Source organism: Motacilla alba, chromosome 7 (genome assembly GCF_015832195.1).
Source record: "Motacilla alba alba isolate MOTALB_02 chromosome 7, Motacilla_alba_V1.0_pri, whole genome shotgun sequence".
Taxonomy (NCBI): Eukaryota; Metazoa; Chordata; class Aves; order Passeriformes; family Motacillidae; genus Motacilla; species Motacilla alba.
Window position 1 is genome coordinate 18,373,966 of NC_052022.1, and position 13,965 is coordinate 18,387,930.

Here is a 13,965-nt window from a genome sequence, read left to right on the forward strand (position 1 = left end):
GGTTTACTTTGTTGTAGATTGCTTTACTTCTTGAGTCCAGTTTAAATACTTCTGTAGATGTTAATAAAGATTCAGGTATCACTGCTCTCCCTCTCCTTCATCCTGTTTGCTCTATGGCTTTGACAGGTAAAGAAGAGAAGCCTGTTGCATTTCTCATTTCCCAGGCAGCTGCCTTCTCCATTGGAAATGCCTTCCATTACTCTCAATAGCCTCAGTTACTTGATGATTAGTCCTGGCATTTGGCAAGACCTGTACAGTTCTGTGCCAGGGTGTGCTGGCTAGGTCAAAAAGGAGAGTGGGCATGGCTGAAATGGAGATAGCTGCTCTTATCTGCCCTCCAGGGAGGGGGGGAAATGAAGGTAATCCAAACTAATTGGTTTCAGTGATAATACATTCTGTATAATGTGCTGTCTGATAAGCAAGTGTTGTTAGAACAGATAAAAAAGAATGTATTTCCTAATTAATGGTTCTGCAAAGCAATCTGGAGCCATGAGCCAGTCTGCAGATAAGACTTGTACCTAGTTCCCTAGGATTCTTTTCAAATTAGTCATAATGTGATACTTAAGTAGTTATAATGTTAAAAGGTATTATAAACATGTACCAGACTGCTTTGACATACGAAAGCAGTTTTGTGGCTAACTGTTTTGCAAAATTGTTTACTTCAGGGTTCTCCCCAACTTCATTGTTGTGTCACAAATCAGCATATGTGCCCTAAAGGTCACATCATTTCAGTGTGGTACTTATCATGTGGAGTTCTAAAGACATTTTGTATCATAGACATATTTGACAGGAAAATAAGTCTAGTGTCTTGATAAGATTATAATGGGGTACTGAAAGGGTTGTGTTTGAAAGTATAAATTCCATGTTATTACATGGATCCTTTGATCAGCCTGTTGGGTTTTTTTTATTCACACTTCTGCAAACTGTTTGTGTTCAAGTGGGAACTGCGTGACTCTGGGTTTGACACTGCTTTTTCACTCTGCTTTGAAGTGCCAACAGCTTTCTCGAAAGGCACGATGTTCTATTTTAGTAATCAAGCGCTGATTTTTGTTACCTGGTGAGAACAGATACAAAGGGCAAATTGCGTGTATACCCTTGAAATATTGTTTTATGTAATTGTATTAAAAGTCTTCCTTTATATAGTTTCTTCTGGAGTATTTTTTTGTGTGTGTTCTTTAGTCTTTTGTCTCTTCTGTTTTTTTGAGATCTGTCTACATAAAGTACAGTAATGTAAATCACTAATGTACACTTCCTACCAAATATATTTGCAAAAGACACATATGGAAGTAGGTTTTTTGTGCTGGATGTAGTAGATACGAAATACAAATTTACCTCATTTTGTTTAAACAATGTCTGTATTTTAGTGAAAATTTGCAAGATATTCATGGAAGGAGGATTTGGAAGAAAGATTTGAGGCAACATTTTGTTTTCAGGTTGAAAATACTCAAGCATTTTTTATACAAAACCCTGAACTGTTGGTCATTTCACAGTAGACTTGTTTCTGTTATAGGCTTGCTATGTCACAACTGGCTTCTTTTGCAGTTCCCATGGCAACAAGGATTTTTGAACTGCAAAGCAGGATACTGCTTTGAGGGAGTATTAATATTCTTTATTACGGAAGAAATTTTGATCACTGAAAGCTGATCGGGCACTCTGCTGTTCCCCCTCAGGTTCCTCCCCTTAATCATCTGTGTTTTGCCCATATGTTTACACCTAAATGTGAATTCTTATTTGACAAGAATACTTGTTCTAATTTTTAACATGGTGTAAGAAATTATGAAAAAATTGTCAAGTCTTACTGTGGTGATAGCATAGAAAAACATGTTGTCTTCCAGATACAGTCTCAACAAGAGTGCAGGACAGCACTCTATACACCTAGAAATTTGTATGTTTGTATATTTGTGAACATTGTATATGCTTATAAAAAACTAATGAGAGTTTAGTTGCTCAGGATTTGCCCTGATTCTGCTAATGTTTACTTTGGCTTGAACTTGTTTCCAAGATGCATTCATAAAATATTTACTTCTTTAACAGACTTACACTGTATTTTTAAAATGAAGGATCTCAAAATACTGCACCCAATTCTCAAACTAAAATTTATTAACAGTATCAGTAATTTTGTGTGGTTTTCAGTGTCTGTCCCTCACCATCTCAGATGAGCAAAAGTGTCATGGAATGTTTGGGGTTTATCCTGAACCAAATAGCTATAGGATAAGCCTTGATAGAGTAACTCTGCTTGAGTCATTTTTTCAAAGTTAGATAGGTTTTCTGTGTTGTTGTTTTTCCTTCTGAGCACTCATTCCAAAATAAGAAGCCACTTACTCAGATTTGTCAAGTTACCTCCATAACCCCACAGTTTAGTATGGGTTGTTTTGTTTTGTAACTGGTGAAAAAGAAAATGGGAATTATGAAGTTGCTGAAACAATCAGCTCAGGTAAAGTAGATAATTTAATGTTGTAAAAGCCTCTGAATAGTACATCTAAGAAATTTATCTTCATAACGTGTGGTAATTTAGAGATGTATTAAAAACAAATTTGGAAAGTAAAGGCAGCTGCCAGTGGCCTGCTGGTCTTCGTGGTTTGGGCTGGGAGACCTCTGTTTCCTCCTGCCGCTGTCACCACACACAAATGTGGATTATTATGGAATCATGAAAAGGAAAATACACCGCTGTGACCACTACAACTGGAGCTACTCATTTAAAGACAAGCAGTTCTGCTGGAGAAGGATCATACAGGGAAGAGCAACCTACTATTTAGCAATAACTTCCTCCAAATATCCATTTCTTAAAGACTTTTCACTGCTGCTATCACCTGTGTAGGTTATAGCTGTAAGAAAATAACTTGCATATACATGGGAGAAATTAAGCCTAGCACCCAGAGCCAAGCATGAATACCCTGGATACACATAAATTTTTTTCAAGTGAAGCTAGAAGTTCTGGAATGACTGATTTTAACTTTTTCTTTGAACTAACTTCCACCAAAGTCAATTCAGAGCTAATATTGGAAAAATGCTTACAAGCTGCAGAGGTATACAATTCATAATGCTGTGTGTGATTCTGGAACATTCTGTTTGGAAATTCAAGAAACTCAAGCTGTGAAAACAGGAATTTAGAACATAGGTCTGAAAAGATTTGTGGTGATGGATAGCATCTGGCAGTGTATTGCACTGCCCCTCCTCCCCTGTCTTCCAACACAACCTCAACTCACTTGTAAGAGCTTGAAGGCTTATTTTGGAATTTGTTTTCTGGCTTTGCTTGTAATACTAGGCAGTGCAGTTTTTCACTGAATAATTTGTCCAGTGTTCCCTAAGGATTCAAGAGAACAGATAATTGCTACCTTGGGTTTTAGGTTGAAGAAATGCAAAAAGTTTGGGAAAAGGGAATCCTTAAATGCAATTAAAGAATAAGAGAAGTGGAGTAAGAATGTCATGAACTCTCTGTTGTTCCTGGTGAGGATGTGAGGCTGGTCATTCTGCATGAAGCTCAATGAATGGGTCGAACAGCTAGCTTCTGCATCTCTGTTGAGACACATTAGGAGTGACAATGTGATGACATAATCACTGACCCCAGATTGTTCTCGGCTATAAATCCTCTGGTTGCAGTCTCCGCTGTTTCCCTGCATGTGCCGTTCACGTTTAAGGGCTTTTCAGATCATCTCCAGCACCATCTGCTGCATAATGGAAAGAAAACAATTGTGCTGTGTGTGGAGCCAGCTGACTCCCTGAGTGGATTTGGGGGGGTTGCAAAATCCATCTCGTCTCGAGGAACTTGTCTGTCTGCTTGTTCTCACTGCCATACTGAGCACTAGTCGCTAGGCTGCCATTATGCATGAAAAATAAAACAAAGTAGGGACTCACAGGGACATACACGCTTTTGAGCTGGTCAGATGCTTTATGTGTCTTTCCGTGCTCCGAATACCGCAGGTCCTGGTGTCCCTCTAATCAGAATCAGGGAAACATTGAAGCACCTTGTCAGTATGAGTGTGCTGGTAACGCTTGTGCGGGGCGGTGAGAGGTAAGCGCAGGATTTCTTAACTGCAAGCATTCACTAGGTGTCAGTGCGTGATTGCAGCGAGCTGATGCTCTTGCTGAGTTCTTCGATTGTGGTACCTCCCTTAGAAGAGGGATTTTAAAGAAAATTCCCACTTTCGTTTGAAGAATGCAATGTGGGTTACATTAAGGAATAACGAATGAATAAAAGTAATACTTCAGTCTTTTTTTTTTTTTAAGGAACAGTCTGATAAAAATGCTGATATCATATTAAAATTAATACCATGTTTTGTGCTTAATGAAGATAATTTAAAGACTTAGAATAGCTCCTGAACTGATCACTATCAGGCTTTCTTGTCAGCATCTGATATATTAGTGATGAAACACTCTACTCATAATGCTGCTGATCATGGGTGTGACTAAAATTCCTATTAAGATGTGGAAATTTTGTAGTTTTTATAGTGATACATTTTCTGTAAAATGAATACATTCAATTATCAAAACTATTGTTTTTCTTAAGAGATGTTAAAGATCAAGTCTGTAAATGTCAGAGAGGAGGAAAGCCCCATGAATATAGCTAAAATTGCCTGGTTTTCTGTTCTCTTATCATATTGTATCCCTAGGATGAAATATAGTTTCATTCTATAGTTTCATTTATAGATTATTAGAATATCTTGAATTGCTTGCATCTCACTATTAGATTTTTTTAAAAAGATGGACTAAAGATTGATTTAAAATCCCTTTTAAAACATATTGAAATTCAGATTTAGTTTAGTTTTAGTAATAAATGATTAGGGAACTCATCTTTTCAATCTCTGTAGAGTGATCAGCATTCATCTAGAAGTTTAAATTGTTCCAAAATGGATGTTTTTTGTGTCGCCTTGAAAGTGTTTGATGAGAACTGAACATTAGTAGGTCAAAACAGCAAAAAGAGTAATTCGTGTGATATATGAAAATATTTGGAATTACTTTCCTGTATCTTCCAGTTTATATTGAACTTTTCCTATTATATTTTAATCCATAACATTGAGTGGATGATATCCTTTACCCTTTTATACTTAATCTATTTACAAGTGAGGCCTTTTGTAGAACTGTTCCAGGTCATCCTTGGGGAAGTGCCAGTGGTTGTGCTAATAGATAAGAGAAGTTAGCTTGGTTACAAAGACAAGTTTTTGACTTGTGCTGTACACTGTATTTCTACATATTCAATATGTAGCAGAGATACCAAAGGGATTGTTTGGTGGCCAGCCTTCAGTATTTTCCCTATTTGATGTAGCTGTAAAAGGGTACTATCTTTGATGCCATCTTTGTTTCATCATACCACCTACCTGTGAGATAAGAACCATCTGATCATCACGGGCAGATTTCTTCTGCCCCAGAGTCCCTCCAGTTACATTTAAGCACGGCATCTCTCATTGTGGGACACTGCTACCTGACTGGACAGATTTTTCAGACAATTTTTGATTGAGTTTGTAAAAGATCTGTAAGGGGTACAGTAGGAAGACTGTAGAGACCATTGTCTGCCCCTCACCCTTCTAGACACACTGAATATAAACACTTGTTCTAAATAAAGGAGAGCTTGAATGACTTCTCATTGCATATGACTTTCTGATTTTGTGTCTGAACACTGAAGGAAGCCTGTTCTCCAGCTTCTATCACTCATTAACTTCACCAAAAAATATCTATTCACAATGATGCAAGATAAAGCAGACTCTGTCACTGCTTTGAAAATCCTTCCTAGCCTAAGGCTTAACAGTTTGTGTGAGAAGTGAGGCTTTTTGGTTTTGTTGACAACTTTGGGATTCTTCCAGAACCACTCTTCAGAAGCTGATCTGTCTGGAAAGAGATCTCTCTGCCCAGTGACAATGTTTTTTGTCTTTCCTTGTTTGACAGGTCTTGAGAAAGCTGTTTAAATTAGTTACTGGTTGTTGCTTTTGACTTCCCTGTTTTTCACTGCCAACCCTGACCTTCTGTTGGTATGGCTCCTTCAAAGTTTGTGATTCTGCTAAGCATTTTCTTGCAGGCGTGCTGCTGCACTGAAGGCGATTAAAAAGGCATTTGCAAGTCAGGAAATCAATTTGATGTCTCTCTGCAGCTACACCCTTTAAAGTAATGCTTACTGTGTTTTAATAGCCAGTAGAACTTGTGTCATCCTGCATTCAGTCATCCTGCATTTCACTGGGGCTTCCACCTTGCTGAAATGGGCCTGTTAGCACTGTAGGATATCTGAATTCATGAGCTTTAGAGTACAGTCAGCTCTGTGCAGTGGAAATCCAAAGCACTGATCTCTTTTCTATGGGTGAACTCTTAATGTAATTGGATTTTCTCTTCTACCAGTGATAGCCATGAACTTGTTTATTGTAGTTGAGAGTAGCTCCTAAGAAAATGAGAGACTTGGAAACTGTTTTTTTCTTGGCCTGAAAGTGTTGAAATTGACACCTGAATCTTTCAGAGATATAATGTAATGAACAAGCTGTAAAATAATGTTGAGAGGATAGTGCTAAGCAAGGGCCTGCCATTTCTCTTGGCTGATATTGGATGAAATGGGGCATAACACTCTGCTGCTGGGCCACTCACTTGTGTGTAGGGATCGTTGGGCTTTCTTGTTCAAAAGATTGATTTGGAAGTAGGGACTATACTCTTGTTCTCTGCCAAGTGAGTGTTCTCTTCTAGAATGCTTTTGCAGATCTGTATGTGAAGACACAGGTCAATTTTTGCAGAACACTGCTTTCTTTGGTGCAGCTGAAGTTCCTGTTACTTGGGGAGCAAGGACGGTTTAATTTATCAGCAAAATAATGTACATTTTGAATTCTGCCTTAGCTATGGAGTAAAAAGTTAAATAATGACCTTTCATTTTACAAGGAGACAAATTAGGCACACTGAATTTCTGAAAAAGCAACTTCCTTTCATATAATCTTCCCCTCCTTTTTTATACAGCTCTGCCACTTACAGGCTTTAAATTTGCTTACTGTTCATTCAATAGCTTTACTTAATGCCCTACTCAACATCTTTTGTGATTAAAGATCTTTAATCTTTATGTGATGCATAACTTATGTCTGTTTCCTGTACATTGGTGATTTTTCTTTATGTTACTAGAAACAAACACACTAGGCCAAAACCATGAATGGAACAGGCTTGAGAATGGCCCCAAGGAAGTGGTTGAAAGGCTGGTTGTTCTGATTAGTCACATGTCCTTATGGACTGGACCTGATTTCCCTGGATGCTCTTTCCTTGTCTGTTTTGGTGAGCTATGCATCAGCGGCACTGGGGGAAAACACTGAGTACTATCAATAGCAACAGTGCTTGGCCTTTCTTAAAAGTATGCATGGGGTAAAGGAGGAGCTCCTTCAGTGACTTTTGGAATTAAATTTTGCACAAGTGTATTTAAAAATGTAATACTTTTGTTGGTAGAAAAGTAAAACACTGTTAATTTTTTACACCAGAAATTGTTACCAAAACAACCTGGTTTGTCCGTAGGATGTTCTTGAGGACCTGATTCACAATTTGATTCCTCTTTCGATCACTGGTTCGTACATGGATACATGTAGCATGTGGCACAATATCCAATATCTTAAACAGGAGGAGGGTGATTTTAGATACCATGTAGCCTTGTCACCTCTCTGGTAATCTCTGTGAACTGACTGTGGGCAGCCCCACAATCCCCAATAAAAGTAAAAGGCTAAGGGCTACTTTCCGTGGCCAATATGAATGAATGTGACCAATAGGTGAGGCTGAAGATAGGGTAGCTGTAGACTCATGAATGAAGTTGGGAAGGGGAGAGAGAGCTGAAATTTGCCAGGAAAAACCAAATTAGGAGGATTAGGACTCTGTGCATGTGGTTGGAACCGGGATGATAATACTCAGAGCAAAATTTATCTAAATCCTAGTGGATTTTTGATTTTACTCTTGAAAAAAAATGAGAGATGACCACAGTTGGGGTAAGTTTGGAGGAAATTTATTTAGATATTATCTACGTTCTTAATGTTTTTCCACCTCTCCTGTTTGAATTAGATGTTTGTAACTAATTGTGGTATAGTTGCTTAAGTTCATAATATTTGGCTTCATGTATTTATGTTTATGTATGTTTTATTAACCTTAAAGGCTCCATCAAGTCAGTGCATTAGTAGAGGAGTAGGAATATAAATGAAAGAAGAAACTCTTGCCTGCAAAATAAACAGAAAAAGAACCCTTATTAATCTTTCAGGTACTCAGCTGTGTTGACTAAGTGAAATCTCGTAAAGTGCCTGTGTCATAGCAGTGAAAAGTGGTGTTCCTCCCTGACCTAGCTGTCAGTCTGTCTGTGTTCCTTTCAAAAGTTAGTACCCCCTCTTTTCCCTTACTGTGCTGTGCCACCGTCACTGGAGCAGATACGACTAAAAGCCAAGACTTTTTATTTACCACTAATAAAAACTGGGTTATTAAACTTTTTCAGGTTTGTTTAATTTTGCCTTTCAGTCATGAAGCATAGGTTATGGTTCAAGAGAAGTTTGGTTTTGGTCTGATGTTTTAGGCTTTTGTATTATTTTTTAGTTACGAGAAGTCAAATCTGGGTTTTGGGAAGTGCTTACCTTACTTAGTTGGTTTGCAAATAAGCAAAATTGGAAATAATTTCCATGGTAGGAAGCTGCTTTATAAGATAGTCACAGATGAGTTAATGGAAATCCCTGTACACTCTGGTGCAAAAGTTCCTTGCTTACCTTTTGTCTCTTTTTGTGTCATTTGCTATAAGACTTCTGCTTTGACTGAAGGCAGATAACTATACCTTTGAGCTGATTGAAAGAATATAGACTGAATGTTGGTAAGTGGGTGGGAGTCTGAGAAACTTGAAATTTATGTAACTTGCATTTCTAAGAGGTTTAAATTAGTCTGCCTTGAATGTGTTTTTCAGTTTTGCCTGAGATTTGTTCTCACCTATTTTCATGGAGGTTTCTGTGGTGTAGGTTTTTTAGGGTTTTTTTTTGGTTGGTTGGTTTTGGTTTTAATTTTACTTGATTTCACACAAGCTCTCTACATATATTTCAAGAAGAAAGGAACATTTGTTTTGGTTTTCTTGGTTTTGTTTATCAAGGAGTAAAGAAAAACTTGTTTCTAATGGGTGCTGCAGTACTGTTTGTGTTAAAGCTGTGGCAGGTGTTTTCTGCCTTTAGCAGCGCAGTAGGCAGTGTAGCCCTTCCCCACTCATCCTGTTGATGAAACTTCCCAGTGTGCCCATTCCCAAGGCTTTGGCAGTTGCAGTCCCAAGGCCACACTTGCACAGCTGGGACCAGAACCCCTTCATGGCAGGTGGCCCCAGTGACCCGGCAGGCCCTGCTGGACCCCAGCACGGCCCCCTCACACAGCCAGACCGAGTTTCCTCACCGGTTCCACCCCAGGCTGCCTACAGCAGAGCTTCACATGTCCATAAAGCTATTTATTCCTGGTGTGGAAACACAGAAGCAGCTGTAGCTGGTGCCTCTGAGCAGGAACCCCCAGCAAAGGCTTTGTGCCTTCACAGTCCCAGTGCGGAAAAGTCTCGTTTCTCCTCCAGGAGTCTGTGTCCATCCGCCTTGCTGGTGTCACCCAACTTCATCTCCTTTCTTATTAATAAGTTCCTGCTGTGTCTGTCAGTGTCCATTCACCTGGCCAGCATCCCCGGTCTTTGTGCCTTTTGCCATCCCAAAGTTAACAGTTCACAGCCTCTTGTCTCTCTCTGGCCTCCCCCAGAGCTCAATCTGCATCTCCATCTGCAAGCCCAGCATCTCAGTGTAGTTTTTACAGCTCCTTGATAGTTTATTCCTCCTACTGTGACAGGAGGAATATATTCAAGTGCCAGATCCACTGACCAGAATGATGTGCCTTATGAAAAAGGGCTTGATTTGTTTCCATTCTGAACTGGAAGAAACACGGTTCTGCTCCTTTGGACACAGTACAGTCTTCTAGGTTCTGTTGAAGAGTAAAAATGTATGAATTCTGTCTTTAATGAATCCTGCTCTTTCCTGAAGCAGTTTTGATTTTCAAAATATAGGGTGATGTGTTTTCATTGCATGTTGCCCATAATTATCCACTGCCTCTTCCAACCTGAACTGTCTTCAGGCTTCATTGAATGCAGTCAGTAGGGCATTGAAGCCAATATAGCTTGTTATATGGATTCTGCATTTTTACTTTGCTGTTTGACTGTGGAGTTGTTTTTTTTTTCTACCAGAGACTCATGGAAACTGTATCACACATATCCTGTTTGATAGCTTCAAACTACTTAAACCTCAGAATACTGGAATTCTGCAGGCATTTCTTAAGACTAGGTAATGGCATTTTTGTACCATTTGTGAGAAAGGAACATCAATTTTCTATTTGTTTTCAGTCATAAATCATACATAACTTCCTGTCAATGCCAGCAGCTTCAAATGGGGGAAACCCTGCCCTGTGTTTCATAATCAAACATCAGTGGGTTTGAAAAAAACCACAGTTTTTTTGACTATGCAGGATTTTTCTAGGTAGCTGAGTACACACCAGTAAGTCATACATAGTTCATTCACCACTTTCTTTTTTTTCCCTCTATTGGTGTTTATTCTGCTTGGGGACCATGGTGGCACATTTTGTAACAACACGAGATACCCTGAGTTGCCACATTGGAATTGGCATTGGCTGTGAAATTCACATAGTCTTGTTGCTACCTTACAAGCCAGGTTCCTCCTGCTTCCAGTATCTTCGCACAGACATGGAGAATGCTGAGAAACAAGGTGTTACAATGCCTGTCTGCATTCAGGAGATCTAGTAGATCTAATGTGTGGAACATGACATGCCTTCCTGAGATCCTGCTAGCAGAACTGTGAATAAGGGTCTTATTTCTAGACGCGTGTGAGAAATTTGTTTCAACATCCAAGGAGAGATCTTTCAGAAGAGGATTTTGCTGTGGAAGACTTGACCTCTTACAACAGGTCAGGTGATAGCTCTTCTGCTCCTGAGCTGGCCGGTAACCACTGCTTGTGTTAGGCAAATGCCTGAGCCTGCAGTCAGTAGCCTGGTGAACAGACTGGTGACTGTCTCAAAAGTCTGCCTGGAGCATTCTCTAAACATCAAGCTCTACCTGTGCCTTCATGAAGGATGTTAGAGCTGCTCTCACCCTTGACAGGAGAGCAGTAATTGGTTTTAGTGAAGGACTGTGTGATAAGTATCATAAAGTTATGTAACCTTTATCCAGGGATCCAGGGGCTGTGAGTGCCTGTGCGGTGTATGAAGTGGAGATCAAGAGATATTAGTTACCAGTAATCAGAGTTCTTTGAGATTTGTACATCTACAAGACCATTTTGCCCTCAGCCATTGCTTGCCTTCTCTCCTACTTGGAAAGATTTGCATTTCAGGAGAAACTAAGATGGTGAAGGTGGTGCTATCCAGTACCACAGCCCGAAGGTTTATTTAGGAGGGAGGTGATCCTGTCAAACTATTTCATACAGGGATTTCCAAAAGAAACTTTATTCTTTGTAGAATCAGAGAAAACAGAAGTAAATATTTTGGTAACAATATACATAATCAGGGGAAAAAAAAGTGAAGGAAGTTGTTGCAGGAATCTGCTTTCTGGTGGAGCTTTCCTTTTTTCCAGTGTAATAGCTCTGGAGAAAAAAGATAAGTGTGTGTTGTATGGAGTATCAAGTATAGGTAAGTTTAAAAAAGGGGAAATAACCAAACAAATACAAGTACAAAAAGTAATTCCTTGAGTCACAGCAGGGACTGGGTACAAACCTGGATTGTTTCCATTTCTCCATCTCTGTGTATATGTGGTTAATTAGTCCAGTAATGGCACTTTGGAGCTGGAAAGCATTGCAGAGATTTAGCAGGTGCTGGCTCTGGAAAGGGCCAGTCGGGTCCAGGTGCTCTGCCGGGGAGCAGCCAGTGCAGCAGGTGGCTTGGAAGGAGCAGGTGAGACGGAAGCCGAGGGCAGCTCAGCAGCGCGGGGCGGCTCGGGCTGGGGCTGGCTGCCAGGCTGGGTTGGGAGCCCGGTGGGAGGCAGGTCTGGGACCCCTCGGGCAGGCGGCCGGCTCAGCCCTCCGGGTCCGGCTCGGGAGGTGCCTGGTGGGTCCCAGCAGGGCTGCAGCAGTGGGAGCTCAGCTCCAGCAGGGACCAAGGGCAAGAGGCTCAACTTGAAGGAAGGGTCCTGGCAAAGGGTGGGCAGGGGCTGCTGCTGCCTTCCTGTCAGGGCCACCAGGCCCACTGTAGGTTAGGCTTCTGCCCAGGCAGCCAAATGCCCCCACCTGCGCAGGAGAATGTCCTCAGCACTCTGCAGAAGTGAATTTCATATATTTAAAATGCATTTAATATGTAAACGACTTTACTCAATTCTTGATGTGCAGACTGGGGCAAGTTTCACAAGGACTGTCTGTTGTTACACAGAAATCCGAGGAAACTGGCAAGGTTAGGTTCTGGAGTTTGCACAGACCCACTGCTAGGGAGGCTTGTGAGTGCAGCCCTTGTGGAGTGTGGGGGAAGCAGCAGCCTACTTAATGCTAATCAGTTTTTGTAGCAATGCTATTTGTGTTTTACTTTAGAATACTGTCTGTATTAAGAGTTGCTTCGTTCTGTGACTGTTGTAGAGCTGCTGAGGTTTTTGTTGGTAATACTCTCCTATTTTCACAGTAGATTTTGTGAGGCATACTGATTGACTTGTTTATACTGCCCATTTTTCGGACTTTCTATTCTGATGGTGTTTTGGGGATGGAACAGTGCTGCACCTTGCATCTATATTTAAAAAATGCTTATTAAGTCTAGTTGTGGCACTACAGTTCTGTATGTCTGTTAATTTCTCTCAGCACTCAGGCTGGTTGAAAGGTGTAGTGTTGGTGCTCAATTAGAAATTTCTTTCTGCAGATGAAAAAGAAAATAAATTTGAAGTCTTCCAGCCAATTGCTTATCGGGGCAAAATTTCTGTTTAGGTGTCCCTCAGTATTCCCTTTTTTCCCACTAAAGAAAATTGTATTGATTTTTTGGATTTGAAACCTAATAGGTTTTTAATGCTTGCAGGAAGGGATTTCTGTTTTTCTAGGCGTCTAAGAAGAGGTTTTATGTTAAACTGAGGTAATTTGGTTAAAAAGACACCTACTTTACTTGTAAAGACAGAATCTGAATGTTATGCACAGGATCTGCTGGCAGTTTGTTGTGATAAGACTGACAGCTAATTTTTTCAGAAGCTAAATCAGCTATTACTTTGTAGTGAAAGTATGCTAATTGGTATAGTCTTGCTGTCGTTAAAGATCAATAATTCATTGAAGAGAACAGATGCTCGTATTTAAAGGAATTCACAGTTAATTTTATTGGAAAACTATAGCTGAAGATTAAAATTTGTAAACACAAAGGTATTTGTCAGCTTCTGCTGCTTAATGTTTTTCTTTAAAGGGGAAATTCTGGAGTACAAATGCTTTGATATGGCAGTAAATGATATCTTAGCTAGGAAGACTCATGTTTGATTTTGATTTTAAATGTAATTAAACTGTTATAAACTAAATGTGATGCTGTTGCCTTCAACTGAGCTGATACCTACCTGATTTATATAGAGAGGTAGAAAATAAAAATTCTCTGATTTTGGAAATTTTTTTTTTTCAAACTAGATTTAAGATGCTGCAAGGAGACTGGAGTGTATTTCAGGCACATAAATTGAAAATTGTTCACCTAGTCATTGTCTGCATTTGAATTCTTATTTAGGTAGAAAGTTTTGTATAAAGTTCATGCAGCAACTGAACATTGGCTACTCTATTATAAATACAGTAAAATAAATGGACGCGCACCAGTTATACAGGTAGAGTTTTACACAGCTAACATTCAAGAAAAAGGTACCTAGTAATTATTCTTTTTGAGGTATTTTATACTGCCTCAAACAGAAAGAAAACATATTTTATAGGAAATTCCTGGCATCTGTCTCTGAATTATTCTAATTTGCATTGAGATTTCAGATCCTTGTTTGTATAAAAGCACCACTGTTATTTTGATAATCACAAGCTTTCCTAAATACAC

At 39.6% G+C, this 13,965-nt stretch overlaps 1 protein-coding gene across 4 annotated transcripts in view; it reads left to right on the top strand.

Moving 5' to 3' along the window:
• CSRNP3 (cysteine and serine rich nuclear protein 3) overlaps positions 1 to 13,965 on the top strand; it is a 99,565-nt gene that overhangs the window by 3,870 nt on the left and 81,730 nt on the right. The window lies entirely within an intron of this gene.